General features: G+C 40.5%; 1 protein-coding gene across 1 annotated transcript in view; it reads left to right on the top strand.

Annotated features, from left to right (window-relative positions):
* Positions 1-23,255, top strand: part of ZFP2 (ZFP2 zinc finger protein) — a 65,942-nt gene that overhangs the window by 5,695 nt on the left and 36,992 nt on the right. The window contains exons 2-3 of the mRNA XM_027096461.1: positions 12,417-12,512; positions 21,372-21,461. The gene's annotated coding sequence lies outside the window, so the exon portion shown is untranslated. The remainder of the gene's footprint in view (positions 1-12,416; positions 12,513-21,371; positions 21,462-23,255) is intronic.

The following is a 23,255-nucleotide window of genomic DNA, read 5'->3' as shown; positions in this document are numbered from 1 at the left end:
CTTAAGATGTTGAACTGCCTTGGATGACAGATTTTAATTCTTTACCTTTTAAGTGATCAGGTCTATATTTGCCTCTAAAATCTTTTACTGTTACTTTGGCTAAGTGAATAACTGTTGTTTCACAGTGACATATGATCTTATCTGACTGAGTGTTCTAAACCCTTTTGTTTTTTTGATAAAACTTCCCAAACCAAACTGTAGTGGAGTTTCTTTGACCTCTAGCTAACTTTGGGGTGCTTCAAAGGGCCCCTGAAACATCCCAAAGAGAGATATTACACTAATTAGGTTCATTTGGTATTTTAAAAGTACATGGGAAGTATTGTCAAATGTGTAATAAATCTTCTTAGGTTATATTGTATGGTAATTGTTACTAATACAGATATTCTAGAAATTATATATGGAATTTCAAAAAATTCTGATATGTCATGGTAAAATGTTATCAGTTATAATTCTAGTTATTATCGTAAGTGTCATATGTCACAACAGTAACCAAGTTACCTTGTTAATTACATTGTAATCAGATTTTAAACGTGCCTTAAGTCTTTTGTCATTATAGACACTTACACGGTTTTACTCTGATGCCTTTGCAAAAATGCTTCCTCTTCAAGAAGATTTATAAAAAGGACTTTTGCATAAACACAAGTTTCTGACTTTCAGACCATAATGATAAACTGGATATAAAGAAGCTCTTCTCCTCAAGCTACTTATGATTTACAATAATTTGGTAATTTACATCCGTGTGTAAAATTAAAGCATTTATCTTTTCTCTCTATCTGCTCCCTCCAGAGATTGGAAACTCTTAGGTCCCCAGCAGCTTTATCAGATAAATTAGGAAAGCTATCTCACAGGTACAGAAACCTCAAGGTATTTCGGAGAACTTGAAAAGGGATGAATTCACCTAGATATGGTAAGCAAAATCTGTGACAAGCCCTTGGTGTGACTTTCCTGAGAGGTCTTTTAAAAGTTCACTCTGAGACCCCTTATAAAAATTTCAGCAAGCAAAAAAGCCTCTATGATCAATTACAGTTATATAAATCATCAGGCCAAGTTTGTTGAGACCAGACTAAAATTTGATTCTCTCTCTCTGTTAAGAGAACAAAGTTTTCTTGGAGTGCTGCTTTTAATAACAGACTATGTAAATTTCTTTGCCTTCAAGTGATTTATATGTGCTTTTAAAATCTCTGGTTATTTTGGTTAAGTAAATAAATATTATTTCACAATGATCTATGAAGATTTTGACACACATAGATAAAGTTCATTTGGCTTCTACACAAATTAACCCCTCATTGTCAGACTTTTGCTATCCTGATGTCTTTGTAGCATGGCAACGGTCTATTCCTAAGTCAGAAAGTTTAAAATGGGTAAACAATAGCTGTAAATTAAACAGTCAGGGCTATGGAAAATCCAAGATGGCCACTTGGCTTTTTCTGTCTCCCTGATAAATCTCATTTTATTTGATAGGATAAAGCCTTCCCTGGCTACAAGATTAATGCCCTCACAATGGAAAAAAAATTATGTTTCACTAAATATTAAATTCTAGTTTTGTTAATTAAGGTCTGTGTTTACCAAGACTCACTTCCCAGATAGTTCCTTGCTGTTATGTTATATTGCTAAAGGTTTAATTAGATTATTAAAGGAAACTCTTAAGTTTGTTTGTAAAGCTTATCTCAGTAGTCTATCTTTAGATGAAGATCGGATGCCCTATGACTTACAACCAGGGGATTATACATACTGGAAAAGACACAATTTAAAGGACTATCTCCAACCTGGATGAAAGGACCCTTATCAGAGAGAATGGCTGACCTCAAAATCACCTTAAAACAACGCTCAAGGGCTTCCCTGGTGGTGCAGTGGTTGAGAGTCCGCCTGCCGATGCAGGGGACACGGGTTCGTGCCCCGGTCCGGGAAGATCCCACATGCCGCGGAACGGCTGGGCCCGTGAGCCATGGCTGCTGAGCCTGCGCGTCCGGAGCCTGTGCTCCGCAACGGGAGAGGCCACAACAGTGAGAGGCCCGCGTACCGCAAAAAAAAAAAAAATGTACATGACCATGCCAAATGACTCCATTCCTTTGGACAGGGTAACACAAGTGCTGACTTTATCTGGACTAGGATCAAAATTAATACCAAACGAAACATGGCTCTTAGGCTTGCTTGGGCCCCTGGTTACAATAATTCTTTTACTAATCTTTGGCCTCTTTTTTTTTTTTGAACTACTTGTTAAATTCTGTCTCCTCCAGAGTACAACAGGTTCACATCAAGATAATGATGATGCAAAGATTCCAGCTATTTCTGAGAACAGATCCTGCCAAAATAACAGCAGACGTCACCGTGGGGCCCCTTTATAAAACAGGGCAAGAGCTCCATGACCCCAACTAGGTGGGGTCTATGAGCCCCTTGCCAGCCTGATGAAGCTACAGAAGACAGACCGTAGTCCCTCATCCTCCCAATAAAGATTTCTTGGGGTTCATGTCTCAGGGGGGATTTGAAATGGAAGATAGATTGGCCTCTGGGCTGGACAGCTGGTGTTTGTCAAATGGAGCAAAACTGAAGTTTTGTCCTCAGACAAGAAGGGCGCCCGTTTCCCTTCCTCCATTGTTATGGAGGGAATGAACTAGCAGTGGGGAATTTGTTGCAGCAAAAATAGAAATGAGACTTTTCTGATAAACAAGGAAAACAAGCAACAGTGAACAGGCTGGGAAAACAGCATAAACAGGCCTGAAAGAGTTAAGCAATCTTGGTTATTCTTTAGCTGTTACTACTAATGAACACTTGTAACTAGACTTGTACTTCACAAAGCTAAACAAAGCTAATTACTCTGATTCCATATGAATTGTTCCCTGCCTCTAGCATTTACCCTGGCTGCATTCTCTTAGCAAATCACCCCTTGTAACTGTTTACTCAGGCCATAACCCAGAGATAAATGGACCCAATTACCAGGTTGCCTGATGCCAGCAGTGACTGTTTTAAAATGCTGCAAGAAGAAGAAGAATGCAAGACCTTCACCACTTTGATCCTTATCACTTATCCTGGACTGCGAGTTCCACCTATAAGACACCCTGTGATTCCCCAGGACAGGAGGGCACAGTTCTTGCGGCGCTAGCCTGCTGTGTCTTCCCTTCCGCCTGGCAGAAAAATAAAGCCATCTCTCTCTTCCTCCAAAATCTCTGCCTCCGTGTTTCTGTTTGGCATCGGTGCACAGGGAAGCCTGATATTTCGGCAACATCAACACCTCGTCTCCGATTCATTGGCCTGTCTGCGGCGAGCAGAGCAAGCTTGGACTCGGTAACAAGTGCAGGTGTAAGATATGTCTATTACAGAAAGTTTTATTGAACAGCACTGATTCAGAATCTACATTTCTTTACCATTCACCTTTAGATCTATAATCCACATACTATTGAAACTGAGTCCTCCTAAAATCGAGTTCCGCTGACAAATTTATGATTAACCCCTCTATCCAAAATGTTATTCTCTTTCTTTTTCAACACCTGTTCCCCTCAAGATTGAAGAGTATCAAAGAAAAGGTGGGGGGCGGGGGTTGAAACTGAGCAGGCCCCTGTGGGGCCCTCTTGGGCCCAAAAGACTTTTTGTGTCCCCCGTTTCTGGTTTGTAGGAAAAAGGTTTTCAGCCTCCTAGACCTTACCTGAGTTCCAAAGAGCATTATCAAATAGTTACTAATTAGGGCAGTGAAAGAATACAGAAAGAAATGGGAGTACAGCATGGGGCAGGGTCCTGGTTCCTCCTCAAGGAATATACATAACAATATGTCTCTGCGTTCTTCTACAGGAACTAGCCTCCCCACCACCAGGTGGAGGATGGTAACTTCAGGCTGAGCACAAGCACCTGGGCCCAGACTGGTAGGAACCAGGAGGCTGATGATTGAGATTCTTGGAACCCCACCCCGTTACCTCACCACCAACCAAATCAGGAAGGTTACACACCCTGCAGCCCTTCCCTCAACTTTTTCCTGTAAAAACTCTTCCTTGAAAACTATTGGGGAGTTTGGTCTTTTTGAGCACAAGTCACTTGTTCTCCTTGCTTGGCCCTTACAGTAAACCTTTCTCTGCTCCAAACTCCGATGTTCTGGTTTGGGCTCATTGTGTTTTGAGCACACTAACTAGGGTTCAACAACACTATTAAGTTTGTGAATGAGATAAGGAAAGGATCAAGTTTTATTTTTTTTATATATATACACGAAAAGGCAAATGAAAGAATATTCATAGCGGCATTCTTCTTAATATCCAACAACTGGAACCAACCCAAATGTTTGAAGGGATAAATAAATTATGATGTATTCACATAACAGAGTAATGGGCTGCAATATACAACAATATGAGTTTATCTCCAAATATAATGTTGAATGAAAGAAGCCAGACACAAGAGAATATATACTGTATACTGTAGTTATTTAAAGTTTTTAAAATGCAAAAATAATCTACAGTGTTAGGAGTCAAGATAGTGGTCATGTTAGCTAGGCAGCAGTAGGGAAAGGATAGAGTTAAACCAGAGTGTGATTTGTTTTGCAGAAACTATCAGTTAAATGGCAGAAACACACCATGTTCCAAAAAGGTTACAGTGCATTCCAGTCAAGATACCACAGTGCTAACAACCAACCAAGAACCTGCTTGCTTGCAGTTTTTGGCAACCTAGCGTAACCTTTGTCTCATTATAATGATCATGCCTACCCTTTCATGAATATGTGTGATACCCCCAGGCTTAAAACTTCCCCTGTCCAGCTGTTCATGGAGAGTTATGTCCCTGTCTACTTACTTGTCAAAAGTAATAAATGCCTCTGTTTTAATGGAAAGTACTTGGTGTGTTCATTGGCTATGCACCCCAAGGAGGGACCAATAGTGTCTAGTAACAGTTACCTTTGGGTAGAAGGGATGAGGTAGTTGTTGGGAGGGCATGAGGGGAGTATTTGGAGTACTGAAAACATTCTATTTCCCTGGATGGCAGTTATATAGCTGGGTGGTGGTTGTGTTATGGAATCAAACTTTGGTCTGCTGGCCTGCAGGCAGTAAACCAAGCTACCCTACTGGGTTGTGGTGAAGGAAAGTGCGGCGTCTACTGTAAGGCACCAAACAAGGAGTCTGGGACAGCTAGTGCTCAAAAAGCCCAAACTCCCGGATGGGTTTCAGCAAAACATTTTTAAAGGCAAGGTGAGGGAGGAGGAGTCCCAGGTCTGTGATCGGTTCATGCACAATTTTCTGATTGGTTGATGGTGAGGTAACAGGGTGGTATCACTGGGGTTAACGTTACCAATCCTCAGCCACCAGTAGGCCTGGTGGCAACATGCTCATGGTCATCAGGTAGTTAATTTCTTCCATTTGGAGGGGTTTTAGCATTTGCAAAACAACTCAGGAAATGTGCATCAGATACTACTATATAGGTACTTCAGAGAGGAGCTACAGCAGAGGATATAGGGGAGGGGTCTGTCCCAGGAAGGTCCCATAGGGTCCTGCTTGGTTACAGTTATATAGCAGTGTTAACTTGTGATGGCCCATTAAGCAGTATGCTATTAAAGAATAGGGCTTCTTTCTTTAAGGTAAAATTATGACTGTCATATAGGTATAAAATGAACAGATTTTAAGTTAACTAGTGAGGGAACAAACAAAAAGTTACAAATGGTGCAAAAGACGTGAAATGAATTTATAAACAGATACAGAACTGGTTTTTGTGTGGGGGGGGGGCGGGGGGCTGGAGGGAAATCAGTTGTCGCTCCACCAGACAATTTATTTGCCAGTGTACAGAAAAGAATAATTTGTATTGTTTTCAGCTGTCTACTGATATTTAAACTTACAAACTTTTAAAATAGCTCAAAGATAATGAAATGTTCATACCTTATAGAATCAGATAACCTGGAAGGGCATGCTCTAGACACATAGTTTTCTCCTGCAGACACCAAATAATCCTTTTGGTCCATTTCACAGTCTTTCACATAACTTAAGAGTTGTCAGTCTGTATATTATACTTCCATTTTAAAAAAGTTTATTAAAAAATAAAATTAAATAAAGGAAAATAGAGAGTTCTGTAAACCATGCATCAGCTTTCTCAGGTGTTCCCCAAGGCTACTTTAAATTCCTGAGACTTACGCACTGACCAGCTTTCTTTAAAGCTTCAACCGCTTGCCACATGGCTGGCCTCTGTCTTACTTCCCTCTTCCCAATTCCCCCTTCCAGAGACTAACTATCCAGATGTCTACTTGGCGGGGCAGGGGAAATTGACTGTAATGTTGATTGGGAAAGGAGATCTAAAGATTTGCCTCAAAGAGTTTTCTCCTTGCCCTCTTTATCTTTTTTTTGTTTTAGCCTCCACCTTCAGTCCCACTTCCAGAAGTATCTGGTATTACCACTCCTGTTTGAGGTTTCTGAGATATAAAGTCAAACTGGCTTTCAGCTTTTTTTATAGCTGTCTGGGGATTTGGCATTTTTCAGGTTTGCCAAGAAAATAACATCCGTCTACTTTTCAGGTCCAAAATGTTGCTGGTGTGTCCTTGCCTGATTTTTCCTGAACTTGTGAGTTAACTTTTCAAATAATACCTTAATTTTGGCTTTAGTAGGTTTTGGAAGGGAACAAAATTTGATATATTGTTAGAGAAAAAAGTATTATCCTACCTGTTAAAAAAAATTGTTCATGATATTTGTTAAAGAACAGTAAGGCAGAGTTTATTCAAGGGGGGCCATTGTGATTGGGTATAGGGACCACTGCAATGGAATCTTGCAGTTGGGAAGAGGGACTGGGATCAATTCCAAATACAGCATAAGCAAGTAGGAATTTATAGCCAGTGAGCCAGGTGGGAGTGGTCAGAGAATAGATAATTACTAAGAGGAAACATCAGGGGTGAGGGGGGGAACCAAACTAACAGAATACTTGCTGAAAACAGACATCACCTGAGGCATGGTGGAGGAGGAATTACCAGATATCAAGAGTGATAAGATATGGAGGATGGGGTATTCTGGCTAAACTGATTTAGTAGTATTCTTGCTAAAATTTGACAATGCAGAAACAAAAATGAGAAACCAACTCTTGAGGCCTAGTTGAAAAAGAGCTCAGAGGAGCCTGATTAGAGTGTGACCAGCGTAATCTCTAAATATTCCATTTACCTAAATTTTAAAAACTTTTCCGGTACTTTTAAAAATGTCTAATTGTATTGTTGTCAAAGAATGTGGTACTTATGATACCAGTTCTTTGAAATGTGTTGAGACTACTTTTATAACCTAGCATAAGGTCATTTTTTATAACCATATGATTAAAACTTATTTTCATTAATTTGGGGATGCAATATTCTATGTTTTTGTCCATTAAGTAAAACTTGTTAATTTTGCTCTTCAGATATTCTATATCTTTAGTGATTTTTTGGGTGAGATTTTCTGTCAATTTCTGAGAAAAATAGTTTAAAAATAACTCAGTAGATTTGTCAGTTCTGTCAATTTTTGCTTTATATATTTTGAAACTCCATTATTAAATACATAAAAGTTTATGAATATTTTCTTTTCTTGGTGAATTAACTTTTATTGTTATGTAATTACCTTTTCCACCTCTAGCAATATTTTTTGCTTTAATGTGTGTGTGTGTGTGTGTGTGTGTGTGTGTGTGTGTGTTAGTAGCTACATTAACTTTCTGGGGTTAATATTTGCCAGGTATATCTTTTGCCAGTTTTCCACTTTCAAGGTTTGTGTATCCTTATGTTTTAGCATATAGCTTAGATTTATAAAAATGTAGTCTGCCAGTATTTTTCTTTCAATTGGAAAGTTCGGTTCATGTGCATGTGTAGTGATTACTAATAGACTTGGCATCATTGCTATCATCTTCTTGCATATTTTTTATTTACCTGAGTTTTTATGTTTGTGGGTTGTTGCGTTGTGGGGGGGTGTTGGTTTCTTTTGGTGCTTCTCCCTCTCCCTATTCTACATTCTCTGCCTACTTGTTGGGAAATTGCACACTCTTATGTTGTGAATTTTATCAAGGGCCATTTCTCCACCAAACCATGATGAATATGTTCATGCAGTTTCTGATGTACGAATGACCTTGTAGTCCTGGAACAACTGTCTGATTCAAGGTATTTGAATCGAAAAATACAGTGGTAGATTTTTACTTTGTTTGTTTGTTGCTATCTGGGTTACCTTCACTTCATTAAATGAACTGTGAAGATTTTCATGTTTTTCAATATTTTGAAATAGTTCAAACATCTCTCAAAAAGAAACAGAGTTGGACACTAGTTTAACAGAGTAAAGACATATTTTATTCAGTACTATTGCAATAGGGGCTTCAGTAAAACTGAACTCAACTCCCAGTAGAGCAAAGACAGCTGGGGATTTACAGCTCCAACAAGCAGGGTAAAGGGGGTCAGTGGATGGAAAATTACTAAAAAGGAAACAGCAAATTTGGGGGGATCCTTGCCAAAGGCTGGCCAAGGACTTAGACATCAAGAGTAGGGGATGAGGAATTTGATCAGATATTAATAATGCGGGATTCTACCTAAACTGACTTAGCAGTATTCTTGCTAAAACTGGGCTCCACAAGCCAAGGACAGGGCTCAAGGAGGAGACCTAGTAGAAAAGAAGTCTCATAGGAACCTTCCTAAAGTTTAGTCAAAGGTGGAGTCTTTGTCACATCAATAGAAAGAGGCAGATGAAGCTACCGGTTATTTTTAGAAAAACAAATATTACAATCTAAGCTACCACATAGATCTGCCCCAAATGTCATGTACTTCTCCAAATTCCAGCGGCAGACCCAGCTGTAACTGACAGCTCTGGCCACACATTTAATTAGAGATTTTGTCTGCATTCCTTTTTTTAAAAAAATTAATTTATTTTTGGCTTCATTGGGCCTTCTTTGCTGCGCACAGGCTTTCTCTAGTTTGCGGTGATCAGGCGGCTACTCTTTGTTGTGGTGCTCAGGCTTCTCATTGCAGTGGCTTCTCTTGCTGCAGAGCACAGGCTCTAGACGCATGGGCTTCAGTAGTTGCAGCACGCAGGGTCAGTAGTTATGGCACACGGGCTTAGTTGCTCTGCCGCATGTGGGATCTTCCCGGACCAGGGCTCGAACCTGTGTGCCCTGCATTGGCAGGTGGATTCTTAACCACTGCTCCACCAGCGAAGCCCTTGTCTGCATTCTATACAGTGATAATTCTGAAGCAAATACGGCAGCACCTGACACTGAGCTAGGAAAGGAGGTACAGTAGCCACCATTCATGGAGTGCTCACTCTGCATCTGGTATGTTAACTACCACATCTACTCAGTCTTCTGACAACTTTGCAAGGGACTCCTCTAGGCTCCCTTTATTTCAGAGGAGGAAAGTGAGGCTTAGCCAAGGCTGTCTGCCCCTTCTTCCCTACCCATGGGTTAGGAACCCACAGGTTCTAATGAGAGGCTTCTTTAGGGTTGCCGGGGTAAGGTTACCGCGCAGTCAACTCCTGGCTTGGCAAGCCACAACCCCACCAAAATGAGGTAGCCATTCGGGAAGCCACCATCTTCCGTCCCGCTGGAACCGCCCCTCCCCCCACCATCCGAGGCCCGCGCCTGCGCACTCCTGACGCCCGCGCCGCGCCCCCGCAGCTTTGTGGGAAATGTAGTCCGGCTCCCCGGGGTGGAGATGCTGGGAGGGGCGGCATTGGTCCGCTGGTTGCTCTGGCTCCTGCTGGGAGAGGGTGAGTGCGGGGCCACGGCGGGAGGCACCGGGTCTGGAGGGCGCCGGAGGGCCTGGCGGGAGGAGTCCAGTACAGCCGGGCAGGCCCCTTAGGGGCGGGGCGGGGCGGGCTGCAGATGGGCCGCGACCTCTCGGACCCTGCGGAGCGCCGGGCTTCTAGTTCCAGATGTTCCTCCTCTCGCCCCGGGGGCCCAGCCGGGTTGGGAACACCGAGAGCTGAGGCGCCGGACGCGGTCCTTCCACCACCTGTCCCCCGAGTGGCGAGGGCAGGGGACCCGACGCGGCGGCCCCGGGTCCCAGGGGCAAGTGAGGGACCGAAGGCTCTGGAAGTCTCTCGGACCCTGGGTTCCTCCCCGTCGCGGGCTGTCCCCTGGACCAACCTCGAAAGTCTCGGGGGATGCTGGACCAGGGTGCGGGTCTCCGGGCTCCAGCACCTGCCCTTTGTGTAAACCGCATCTCGGGGACCGCCCTCAGTGATTTCCGATTCCTAAGGGTGATGGCGTGGGCTCCCCTTAACTCATCTCTCTGTAAGAATGGGGAGGCCAACCCTGTGCAGATTTCTGCTTCAGGGAATCCTTTTCTTTCTTTTCTTCCTTTATTTATTTATTTAAAACAGTTTTTCTCTTACCAAAAAAAAAAGTTCACTGTAGGACAACTAGAAGATTCAGAGGAGCAAAAAGGAAAAAATCATTTGAAAACTGTCAGAATCTGCATGTCGGCATGTATATAAACACAGAAACGCTTTGTTTTTAAGCAAATATATGGATATTAGTATTCTTTTCTCCATTTACTTCAAAAATGAGTGCACAAGTCTTAAGCTCCGTGATTTTTTAATAAATATTTTTATCTGTGTAGTACCACTTAAGATGCAGAATAAACTTTTGTAAGTTTTGAAACTATCTACTTATACCAATTTTTAAGAACAGCTAAGTCTGCTTGTTAATGAACATGAGGAAAAGTATGTCTGTGCCATATTTAATCCTCTCTTTAGGCCTTTGTTTTCTTTCTCAGGGCTGTTGTGGGGTTTTTTGTTTGTTTAGTATTATAAACAGTATAGGCCATCTGGCTACATATATCTTTGCATTCTTGTCTCATTCTATAAATCTCTTCAAGGGAAATTTCTAGATCATACTGTAAGGCTTTTGATACCTCCTGTCCTATTTTCTCTAGAAAAGTAGTAGTTTATAAACATTGCAAGGTAAGGGTGCCTGATTGACCCACAGCAAGTCTGAGTGTTACTATTCTCTAACTTTCTGAGAGGTGCAAACAATAGGGTTGTTTAGATTTGCTTATTGAAAACTAGTGAATATTTTTATGCAGTTTGCATTGTTTTTAAATTGTGTCTGATACACAAGTATATTTCCAATTTCTATGCAGAAATGTTACATTTTCATGTGTTCAGATGTGCAAACCTTCCCTTCATGTTTGGGTCTTTGACATCATTGTTGGAGGGTCTTCTATTCCATGTCACAAAATGTTCATCTTCATTTTCTTGTAGTACTTTAGTTTCACTTTATACGTAAATTTTTATTCTTTTCCAAATGGTAAGTCCTTGTTCCAAGTTACTGAATCATTCATCCTTTCTTCATTGATGTGAAATGTCACTTTTTTCATATCCTGAATTCTTATATATAAATTTTTTTTCTGAACTGATTGTGTTGGTAGGATTTTAATTTGTTCTATTCACCCTTTTCCCTGGTAGACTATAACATCCGCGAGGGTAGAGAGTTTATCTATTTTGTTTACAGCTGTATTCATCCCTTGCCCTAAGAATGGTGCCTGGTACACAGTAGGTGGTCAATAAGATATCTGGTGAATGAGTGACACTATACAGTAACACTATGTTCTAATTATCATAGCTTTATAATATCTGGAGGGCAAGTTATCACATCCATTGTTATACAACACAATTAACTTTTTTAAAAAAATCATTTTTTCCATAATTAACTTTACAAGATTATTATTTAGCTGTAACTTGGTTGGGAATATGTTAAAGTTTATAAATTAATTTCAAAGAAGTGACAACTTAGGATACAGTGACATCCTATCCAGGAGTATGGTATGTCTCTCTCTGTTGGGCTTACTTTATATATCTAAATAAGCTTAATAAATAAAAAGTATAGTTTTCTCTACATTAATACTATACACTTCTTATTTGGCTTATCTGTAGGTATTATATTGTCGATGAGAAAAGATATTCACAACCTAAAAGTTGAGAGTTATGTTATATTCGGCAGGAATTTTTAGGACTTCAAGCCCAGGAGGCAGCATCTCAAGTAACCCTGAGAGAACTGCCCCAAGGAGGCAAGGGGTGGGTGGGGGCTGGGGGGGCAGGATATATAGGAGTTTTGCAACAAAGGGCAGGTAGTCTGAATGTCAGAAGATTATGGTTAATTAAAGAAAACCAGATACCTCAAGTTGAGGAATTTAGCACTTTTCTATGTATGGTAAGATGTAAGAGTCTGGGTTCACTGAAATCATTCCTTTGATACGTACCTCAGCTATCTGGGGCCAGTATCCTGTGTTTTCACATCCTGAGTTTCCTCAGGGCTTACTGTGGGGAGTGGCTGCAGTCTGATGGCTGCTAGACGACAGGTATTCTCTTTCCTTTCTAAGTTCCCTCAGGGCTCACCAGCTCACTGGTGGTGGCTGCAATCGCTGATGACTGTGACATCCTTTGTTTACTGATATGGCAAGCAGTATTCCATTTCTCAATATTTTTTGTTGTTGACGGAGTCTTGTTTCTCACATCTTTTCCTTCCCTCAGCTCTGCCTCCTCTGATCCTGCCCACCCCCTGGGAAGGACACCACAGGAAGGAAGGAGAAGGCAATGGCTGCTGGGCCTCTACTATTGGGAGTTCAGGTGAGCTCATTTTTCTCTCTTAAACTTCTCCCTTACTCCTTGTTCCTGTACTGTAGGTGGGCCTCACCACAGAAAACAGGGCCATTGAGATCTCTGAATGTTGGATGTTTTCCACAAAACTCCCCCTCAGCATCCCTCAGCTAGGTTCTCAGCTTCCAGTTCCTTATTCAGCAGGATGCCTTGGCCTGCTGAGCTGTTGGTATTGTCCAAGTGTCAGAAAAGGAACAAAAATCATGTGAGAGATGGTCCTGGTGCTTATAGGGCTATGGACTTTCAGGGAACATAAAAGAGGTCACATCTCTACAAGGAACAGTCATGATGATTGTACATGTATATGATAATAAGAACAAGTATGGCTAAGTACCCACATTGTCAGTGTTCCAAGACCTGGAAAGAGAGAAGATCAGTGTGGTGACCAGAAGTAGGGTTGGGTAGGGATACCTGGAGAGGATTTGCTGTAATGGAGTCAGAGTGTCCCAAGTTTAAATTCCGACTACCATTTAATAGCTGCAGTGTCTTGGGCGAGTGACTTGACTTCCCTTGAAGCATCTGTTCCTCATGTGATGATAGAAATAACAGCATTAACTGAGTGTTTGCCACATACTTGACATTGATAAGAATTTCACCGGACTTATTTCATTTGAACTTTCAACAAACTTATGAAGTAGGTATTATTAAATGAAATAAGTAATGTAAGTAAAAAGAGCCCAGCTTTGGTTCCTGAAATGTTGAAGGTACTAGCTCAGCGGTAGGCATTCTTAGCATTATTCCAGCCACTAACTTGGTGTTTTAGAGTTTATCGACTGAAAAAAAAATGCACAACATGAGGGTTGTGAGTTAAGTTTTATTTGGGGCAAATTGAGGACTATAGCCTGGGAGACAGCATTTCAGATAGCTCTGAGAAACTGCTCCAAAGAAGCAGGGGGGAAGGTCAGTATATATGTGATTTTGGTGAGGTGGGGGAGGTGCATGCAATCAAGCACATATTTTTTTTTTGTAGAAGGTTTCTGCTAGTCTCGTGAAGGTTACTGCTAGTCACAAGGAGCAGACGTCACCATGAAGGATTTTAGTGCTTTTCTTATATCTCCTCTGTGAGGAGATATAAGAATTGGGCTCATAAAATTGTCTCTTGAAAATATCTAACTATCTGAAGACCTGTACTAACAGTTTTTCCCAGAGCAGAGTGCTGATCTCCACCCTGAACTCCTTTCAGGGGATGTTGAAAGTCAGCAGCTGTAGTGGCTCATAATTTGATCCTTGTAGGGGTAGATGGCAAGTGCCAATTTGTAGGTGACAAGTTTTAGAGGTGGAGCGAAGGTAGAAGGGACTGGAAGGGAGAGGGAATCAGATACAGTTTGGGGTCAAGTACCAGGAAGGAGGAGTTTGTGTGTTTGGTGGGGTGGTAGGCATGGGAGTAGAGGAGGAGTCAGAGGAATTTAAATAAGGGAGTTGGCATGATAAGAGCTTTTCTAAGAAGAAGTGTTGGACCTCCTTGGTGGCGCAGTGGTTGAGAATCTGCCTGCCAATGCGGGGGACACGGTTTCAATCCCTTGTCCAGGAAGATCCCACATGCTGCGGAGCAACTAAGCCTGTGCACCACAACTACTGAGCCTACCTTCTAGAGCCCGTGAGCCACAACTACCGAACCCGAGCACCACAACTTCTGAGCCTGCCTGCTGCAACTACTGAAGCCCACATGCCTAGAGCCCGTGCTCCGCAACAAGAGAAGCCACTGTGATGAGAAACCCGCACCCCACTCACCGCAACTAGAGAAAACCCGCATGCTGCAGCAAAGACCCCGCATAACCAAAAAAAAAAAAAAAAACGAAGAAGCAGTGTCTGTCAGCTAGAGGAAATCATAGAGGAAAAAAAGTGAGTAAGGAGTCTAGGCTTTTTTTGCCCTGTGAGATTGCTTGAAAATGGAACCTGCTAGTTTTTGCTAGAACCTGGAGTTGTTCCTTCTCTGGAAAAGGAAATAAGACATCGGGGCACTTTACCCAGGAAACCTCAAGTTCTTGGGTTGTTTTTGTTTTTGTTTGTAGGGTTAGGTTTACTTAACTTTGTCTGCCATCCCAAAGGACTTGTGGTTTTTCTTTATTCATAAGATCATATGTTAGGATTCTCTTAAATATGTCACTTGGTTATTTACAAGAGGAACCAGTTTAAAGGCTTCATGAAGACAAGCACTAACTGTTGTGATTTTTTTTTAAATTTATTTATTTATTTATTTTTGGCTGCATTGGGTCTTCGTTGCTGCGCGCGGGCTTTTCTCTAGTTGTGAGCAGGGGCTACTCTTCATTGTGGTGTGTGGGCTTCTCATTACAGTGGCTTCTCTTGTTGAGGAGCACAGGCTTTAGGCGCACAGGCTCAGTAGTTGTGGCACACGGGCTTAGTTGCTCTGTGACATGTGGAATCTTCCCAGACCAGGGCTTGAACCTGTGTCGCCTGCATTGGCAGGTGGATTCTTAACCATTGTACCACCAGGGAAGTCCAACTGTTGTGATTTCTATTTGTACTACTTTCTCTTCTCAGTGTTATCAAGCTTAGTTTTAAAAGGCAACATAACTCACAAAAATAGGTATCAGAGAGAGGGAGTTTCTGGAAGAGGGGAAGCTTTAAGGGGGGAGCACTCAGAAGATTTTGGTTGATGTAGGTTGTGGTATGGTTGTCAATAGCCTTGATTTTATTTTATTTAGTTAAAATAGCACTAACTAAATTTTTAAATCAGCTTTATTTTTCAGGTATAATTTACATAAAATAACCCACTTAAAGCATATAATTCATTGAGTTTTGACAAATTTATGCACCATCATCATCACCACCCCAGTCAAGCTATGGAACATTTTTATCACCCCAGAAAGTATCCATACCCTTCCTGTCCACGATCCCCATCCCAGGCAACCACTGGTTTGATTTCTGAATACTTCAGTATGTGTTTCCTAAAAATAAGGACCCTGGTTTTTTCTTTGTAGAAAAAGGTACATGTTTATTTTTCACTCAGGCATAAGCAAAGCAAGGTCATTCCTGGGAGAGGGGCATGACCCACCAGCAAAAGGGCTGTCATAGTGTCAGAGGGTGGGAATGGTGATAGATTGAGGCCTGCAGTAAAAATATATATAGTGTAAGGGCTGTGCTGAGCCCCACCCAGGGAATGCAGTGGAGAATATATTGGCTATTATTAACTTGACAAATATTTAATAGTTTAGCCAAAAGGCATTTGCTGAGCAAAGGACCCTGTTTTACATAGCCAAAATATAATTATCAAAATGAGGAAACTTACTCTGATACACTACTGTTAACTAATCTACAGACCTTACTCTTAATTTGCCACAAATGTCCTTTATCTGGTCCAGGAACTAATCCAGATCACATCTGGCATTTAGCTGTCCTGTCTCCTTAGTCTCTCTTAACCTGGAACAGTTCTCAGTCTTTGTCTTTGACTTTTGACACTTTCGAAGAGTATAGTGATTGATTTAGGAGGTATCAGTGCAGCATTAGAGCTGTATTCCTTTTGTCATCTTTACTAATATTTTCATCTTTCCTACATTGGCCAGTGATGTGCCTGTGAATTGCCCGAGTATGACTTGTGTTTGCCTTTAAATTTTATCTTCCTTTTCTGAATATAAATATTAGGCATATAGTTCTAAAAAGAAATTAAGGCCATAAGATATATTTCTAGGTCTCAAATCCTCAAAAATAACTATGGATGTACATTCTTCTAGCCTTTAAGATAGCTTTTTATATCCTTTGCCCCTTTTTATAGTGAGTTGTTTATATATAAAAGAAGCCTTTTATATAATGTGGATATTAGTCCTTTCCCATAAATTGTCATTCTTGTTCTCTGTCATTTTTCTTCTAAAATTTTTTATAATCTTCTACAAATAAGTTTTGAAGTCCTATGCAGTTAACTTTCCTTTTCCCTTGTTTGGCTTTGGGATCGTTGCTGTGAAAGGCTTTCTGTACCCTAAGGTTATAGAAATACTTTTCTACATTTTTTATTAGTTTTATCATTTTAAATTTAGATTCTTGAGCTATATATGTGAGGTTGTATTCTAACTTCATTTAACATGGTGTGGTGAGGCATTTCATCATCCATCCTTTCATTTAACAGATTTTTAGCACCTCCCTACCATGTGCTAAGCAGCGTTCTGAGTTCTAGGAAGGTAGCAGTGAATGAAACAGGTAACACCCCTTCCTCCTGGATCTTCTCTTCTAGAAAGAGGAGGCAGCAGTGAAGAAGAAATACTGCTGAGGACGAAGTTACGTGCTGTGATGGCCACGCAGCAGGGTGGCCTGGCTGAGTGTGACGGGGCACCTTTGAGGAGATGGCATTCAAACTGTTGTAAATCTGTTGAAATAATCTATTGAATAATCTGCTTATTATCCATTGATTTGAAATGCTACCTTTAAAATATACTAAATTTATATATGTATATAAGATGTGCACATATAATATATTCACACACATACATACATGCATGAGTTTATTTTTCTGGATTCTGTTCTATTGCTCTATTTCTACTATAGTAACACACTATTTGTTTTAGAATTTATTTTGTTATTTTATAAAGAAAATCCACCCCCCCTTGTTTTTCTTTTCAAAATTTTGGTTACTGTACTGTTCTTATACATTTATCCTTAGGGTCAAATTTTGTTAACTATAATCAAGTTCTAACAGAAACAGTTAAAAAGAAAAAATATGCAATTTGGATTTGGATTCATTAAATCTGTATCAGTTTGAGGAAGATTACCATATTTACAATGTTTATTCTTCCTACTGAGTAAAAAAATTACCCTTCATTTTATTTGGATCTTTCATTATGGATTTTGTTAACTTTGATCATGAGGCTCTTGCTTATTCCTAGTAAGTATATTCTGAGGTGTTTCATTTTTGTTGCACTGTGATTGGGATTTATCCATGATTGTGGCTTTGTTAAAAAAAAAAGAAGAAATTGGGTTGCTAAGAATTATATTTGAAGACACTTTGCTGTTGTGGTGCCTAAAACTTCATCACTATTGTATCTTCTTTATAAAGTATACTTTCATTATTAAAATATCCCTATTTATTCCATTTGATAATTCATCTTTTTAAAGAATAACAATATCAAAAAAGCCTGTGTTTCAGGTTTAAGAAAACCTCTGCATAAAGGAGATAAACCCATGAAGCTGCTTATTTCAAACACCCTGAGTTACCCCATGCTTAATGTAGTGCTGGGGAGAAAAAACGCATAATAAGTGGAAAGGAGAAAGGCAGAAAACATTTTAAGGGATTAACAACAAATACATTTTATGAACGATACAGTTAAGTTTCACTTCAGCCTTTTAAAATGCCTTTCTGTACTAATCTACCCAGGGCTCCATAGTACGTTACATAGTAGGGACAAGCTCTGCAGCACGAGGGCTGGAGGTTGGGGGTGGGTAGGTTCTGCACTTAAGGGAATCTAGGGAATAGAAGAATCTAGGGAAGTGGGGAAGACCAGCATATAGCCCATAGGAGTCTGAGTTTGGGCTTTTAATTTTGCCCAATATGTTCAGCTAAAAAGGCGATTGCCTTGTAATTAATTTATTGAAAGTAGAGTAATTTTTGGAAAGAGTGTCATATTTCTGCTCTGTTGTTTTTCAGAAAGAAGGGGCTTATGTTTTGTTTCCACATATATTCTACCTTATTTGATATTGATATGGTCTCCTCCATGCCTTTTTGTTTGTTTGCTTTTGTCTGCTATATCTCGTCTCTATCACCACCCCTTTTTAACAATTTTTTGGTTTGTGTTTTAGGTGTATCTCTTGTATGTGCCATATAATTGTGTTTTAAACCAATTTTACAGTTTTTGTCTATTAATAGACAAAGTCAACCCATTTACATTTGTTGTTATGCATGTATCAAGTCTTTCTCTGGTTATTTAATGATTTGTCCTTATTATGCTTTCTTGTTTCCTTCTCCTTGCTTTAAATTTTTGAACTGATGATTTTTCTTGTTTCCTTTTCTTCCTTTCATAAAATGAAAATTCTGCCATGTATTTATATCCTGCTAGTAGCTACTTTTACTTTTCTTGACACTATTTGTCAGTGATTTTTAACATATTTTTGTTATTTTGATATACTGATTTAAAAGTATTAGGAGAAAATAATGAGGTAGAAAGATATATGATAAATTCTGTGCCTCAGGGTTGACACTTTCTTCTGGAGTTCATAGCCAGTAGGATGTAAAATACACAACTTGCTTGGAAATTGGTTTCATTCCATCTCTGGTCTCTCCAGTCCTTTTCTTTCCACTAACTTTCTCCCCTTTGCCTATTCACATATTACAGTGCTCTCTGTCCTTAAAGGAAAACCTTTTCCATTGCTTTATTTACACGACTTATTCCTTACTTCTTTTCATACAGTGTTATCTCTCATCTTCACAAAAAGTTTGAAGTAATTTCATCTGGCTGCTTCTGATTCCTGATCCTATCTTCCTTATCTTCTCCACTGTAAGCTGACTTCTTCCTTCATGACTCTTCTGAAATTAGCTAATTTTCGAATCAGCAGATTCTTTTCAATCATCATTCTGTTTGACCCACCCAGCTTCTGATAGTGTTGACTAGTCCCTCCTCTTTGAAACCCTCTTTCTCCTGAGCTTCAATCCTGAGTCTCCTTCCATCTCCCTTTCTGTCTTTCTCTCGCTCTTCCTCTTGCTGAGGATTGCTAGGGTCTTTTCTTGGCCTTCTCCTCACAACATGAGGAGTTGAATGGCCTTGGGTTCAAGCTCTATGATCTTGGAGAGGTTATTTAACCTTTTTGTTCGTCAGATTCCTCATCTGTAAAATGATGACTTTAATTCTGTCACTTTAGCAGGTTGTCCTTTGGATTAAATGAGCTGAGGCATACGAACCTCCTATTAGTACAGAACTGAGTATAATGTGAGTTATCATGTATGGTAACTGCCACTCAGTTAGTGTTCCCTCCTTGTATTAGTTAGGGTTCTCCAGAGAAACAGAACCAATAGGATATATGTAGATATACAGAAAGAGATTATGAGGAATTGGCTCACACAATTATGCAGGACAAAGAGTCCCCATGATCTGCCATCTACACTCGTAGGGCTCAGGAAAGCCAGTGCTGCAATCCCACTCCAAACGCGGAGGCCTGAGATCCAGGGACCAATGGTGGTAAGTCCTGGTCTGAGTCTGAAGGCTCAAGAGGTAGGAGCATTTATGTCTAAGGGCAGGAGAAAATGGCTATCTCACCTCAAGCAGAGAGAGCAAATCCACCTTTCCTCAGCCTTTTTGTTCTATTTGGGCCCTCAGCAGATTGGATGATGCCCTCTCACCTCTTTGCTCAGTCTACTGATTCAAATGGGAGAACTCTCACAGAAATACCCAGAAAGAATGCTTTACCAACTCTCCGGGCATACCTTAGCCCAGTCAAGTTGACACATGAAATTAACCATCATACGCATCAGATAGTGAATGCTTACAGAGTTTTATTTCCTAGTCTAAGGGCTAGAAAACAAAGCTCAAATGGGCTTTTAAATTTGAAATGCCATTTTCATGTCCAGCTGGGTGTTTTGTTGGTTGTCTCATAGACCAACCACAGTCTAGATTTATCCTGTTTGCACATGCTTTCCCCGCATTAACTGGAATTCCCACCCAGTGATTGTAAAGCCTAAAATTCCATGTGCTGCTTCTACAACTCTGAGCCTTAGGGAGCTCCAAAGACCTCGTTGTGAGTTCCCCTGCTCTATCTGGATAGGCCCCCACCCACTGGGAAAGGCTCCACACCCAACTAGCTCCCCTGTCAGCCTGGCCAGGTACACCCCTCCTAATCCTCAACGTAATGGTTTTCACCTCCCTAGCAGCCCACGAAAGTGTTCAAACAAGCCAGTCACATCTTCCCGTGGGAACCAAGGGTCACCTCAGCCTCCTGTCAGTACCAAGTCTGCCTCCCACAGCCCCTGCGGTTCACTGTTCCTGAGTACAGGCCCCGAGTGGTCTTGCATGGCATGGGGTTGTGAGGCCAACTTGTGACTAATGAACTCCTGTCAGGCTCATCTGTCCAGTGCTGGGTGTCATATATTCGGTCACCGTGTGCTATTTAGGGTGGGGAATCCCTCCTTCATCAATGGAGTGAATAGGATACAATCAGAACACCACCTACTCTTCTCCAGTGCTAATCTAGAGCAGCCTTCACTATCCTTCCCTATGACTCCTTATACCTCCTCTTCCTGTCCTTAAATGTCAGAGCACTTTGTATATTTGTCTCTGATTATTTCATGATAATGTCGGTTTTTGTTGCAGGTGTTTAGTTTCTTTTGGAGGATAATATTTTTCTCTCACAGATCTCTTCTGTCCCTTCTAATGCTGCTTGTTTTTTTGTTTTTTGTTTTTTAATTTCCATAGAGGGTGTTATTGGCATAATCCTTTGTTCAGTAGAAATTTATAGTTTCAGGAATCAGTGACATTCAAGAATGTGTCTGTAGATCTTACCTGGGAGGAGTGGGTCCAATCTAAATTCTGCTCAGAGGAACTTGTATGGGAAAGTGATACAGTAACCTGGTTTCGCTGGGTAAGGACTTCTCCTTGTAACTCAAAACCTACCTATTGCCATCTTTCCCACTATTGACATCTTGTACAGCCTCTGAAATTTGTGAATTTGGACTTGAAATCCTGATACTACAGGACATTGTTTTAGGGTAGTTCCTTAGTGTCCTGTCTTTCAAGGTGAAAGGCCTTCTCTATAGAGAATGGAAAACTGGGAAATCTCAGAAGCCACACCTTCCTTTGTTGCAGAAGCCCTGAAGATGAAGGGATAAGACATATGCTGGGAGTGGTTTTTATACTCAGTTCAGAAGTCAAATTTAGTGTTTTTCCTCCCGAGCAGGGCATCAGCTTTCCAAACCAAATGTGATATCTCAGCTGGATTGAGAACTGAGCCTGATGACAAAAGAACATCCAGGGTGCATTTCCCCAGGTAAGGATCTGGCTGCAAGAACTTGTTCCATGAGTGTCACCTTGGGGAGAAACCACTACAGAGGTCCCTGGGTCTCTTGAGACCTGTACCATTTGCTGTGTGTTTCTCAAATGCCTCTGCATTGTCGATGTCACTCATCCTGCTGAGGTCTTGCATGTGTCCTTACCTCAGTGGGAGGTAATATCTTATGAGGATTAAATGAGTTACTACATTTGTGACTCTTTTAAATTGCCTGGAACATACTGAACATTCAGTAAATATCAGCAGTTATTATTCCCTCTTCTGTCATCTGTGCTTTCTGTTCTTTTTCTTTCTTTCTTTTTTTTTTTTTTTGCCCTGCTTCCCCGCTTTTTGGGTTTTTGTTTCCTGACCAGGTATCCAACCCGGGCCCTTGGCGGTGAGAGCGTGGAGTCCTAACCACTGGGCCACCAGGGATTTCCCTCATCTGTACTTTCAATCCCTGTCTTTCTATCCTGCTCTACTTTATTCTCTTTATTTTCTTTCGTGAATCTTCTCGGCCATTACCTATATCCATAGCTTCCTTTCCATTATTCATTTAAACATTTGTCAGCTTTTTAAAAGGAGACTAATATTTCTCTTCCTGTGAATTATATAGGTGTTTTATACAGTCTTCATTTAAAAACAAATGACGAGTGAGTTTAGTCCTGTTCTTTTTACTAGTAACCTTACATTTTATGTATTTCCTTTCTCATTCCTAAATTTTTAATCTGAATCTACTACTTATTTAATCCCATTCTCCTCTAAGCATTTAATGCTTCGTAATCTTTGTTATCTGCCTACTAATCCCCCTCACAACTGAAATTTCTTTATTAGATGTTATCATGACTTTTCTCTGAAAAAATGCATTTTATACCTTTATCTTTTCTACTCATGTGAAAGTGTTGATCACTTCTTTTCATACACTGTTTAAAGAGTTAGGCAGATATTTTTTGATGTCTGGATAGTGTATGGCTATCTAAGTACAGAGCAATAAAAGAAATCAGTAAAAAAACATTGATAGGAAAAAAATCATCTTGTGACCATCGCTGCTTGTTTCCATTAAGCTTTCTAAAGAACAGGATTCTGGAAGAGTCACTGTGTCAAAGGATATATACATTTTTCTGGCTCTTGCTACATATTGTACAACTTTGGATATTATCTTATGCTTTTCATGCTAATTTTTAGGTATAGAATGCTTGCTTAAGGTAGCTTTAATTAACTTTATTACAGATTTCTGTGGATTCAATTACTATTGCTATTTGTATTCTTACATAAATAACAAACAAATGTTTTTTGAGCACTGGGCCCTGTTCCTAACATTGGGTGTAGAGCAATGAGCCAAACAGGCAGAGTTTCCACGTGGAGTTTATAGTCTAGTCGGGGAAACAATAAATTAATCAAGAAAGAAGGCAGGGAAGGAGAAGGGAGAAGAAAGGAAGGAAGAAGGGAGGGACTGACTATTCATAGAGTCAGGTGCTGCGTAGAAAAACAAAGCATCATAAGGGAAGTAATCAGTTAACAGGAGTGTTGTTTTATAGGGGTGATCAGGGAAGGCCTCTTCTTTAAGGTGACTACTGAACAGATACTCAAAGTGATGGTCATGTGGGAGCAGATTCTGGGCACAAGGAGCAGCAGGTGCAAAGACCTTGTGGTAAATTGCATGGCATTGTTTGAAGGGAAAATGTGAGATGTGAAGATTTCTTTAAACTTTCTTTCAGTCCTTCTGTGAAAAAATTTATTTCTACTATCATATTTTTTATTTCTATGAGCCTTCTCATCTCTAAGTGCTCCTTT

This window comes from Aethalodelphis obliquidens, unplaced genomic scaffold (assembly GCF_003676395.1).
Source record: "Aethalodelphis obliquidens isolate GAN/ISIS:26980383/991018 unplaced genomic scaffold, ASM367639v1 scaffold102, whole genome shotgun sequence".
NCBI classification, from domain to species: Eukaryota; Metazoa; Chordata; class Mammalia; order Artiodactyla; family Delphinidae; genus Aethalodelphis; species Aethalodelphis obliquidens.
Note: the sequence above shows the minus strand (reverse complement) of the source record. Positions and strands in the feature narration are given on the sequence as shown.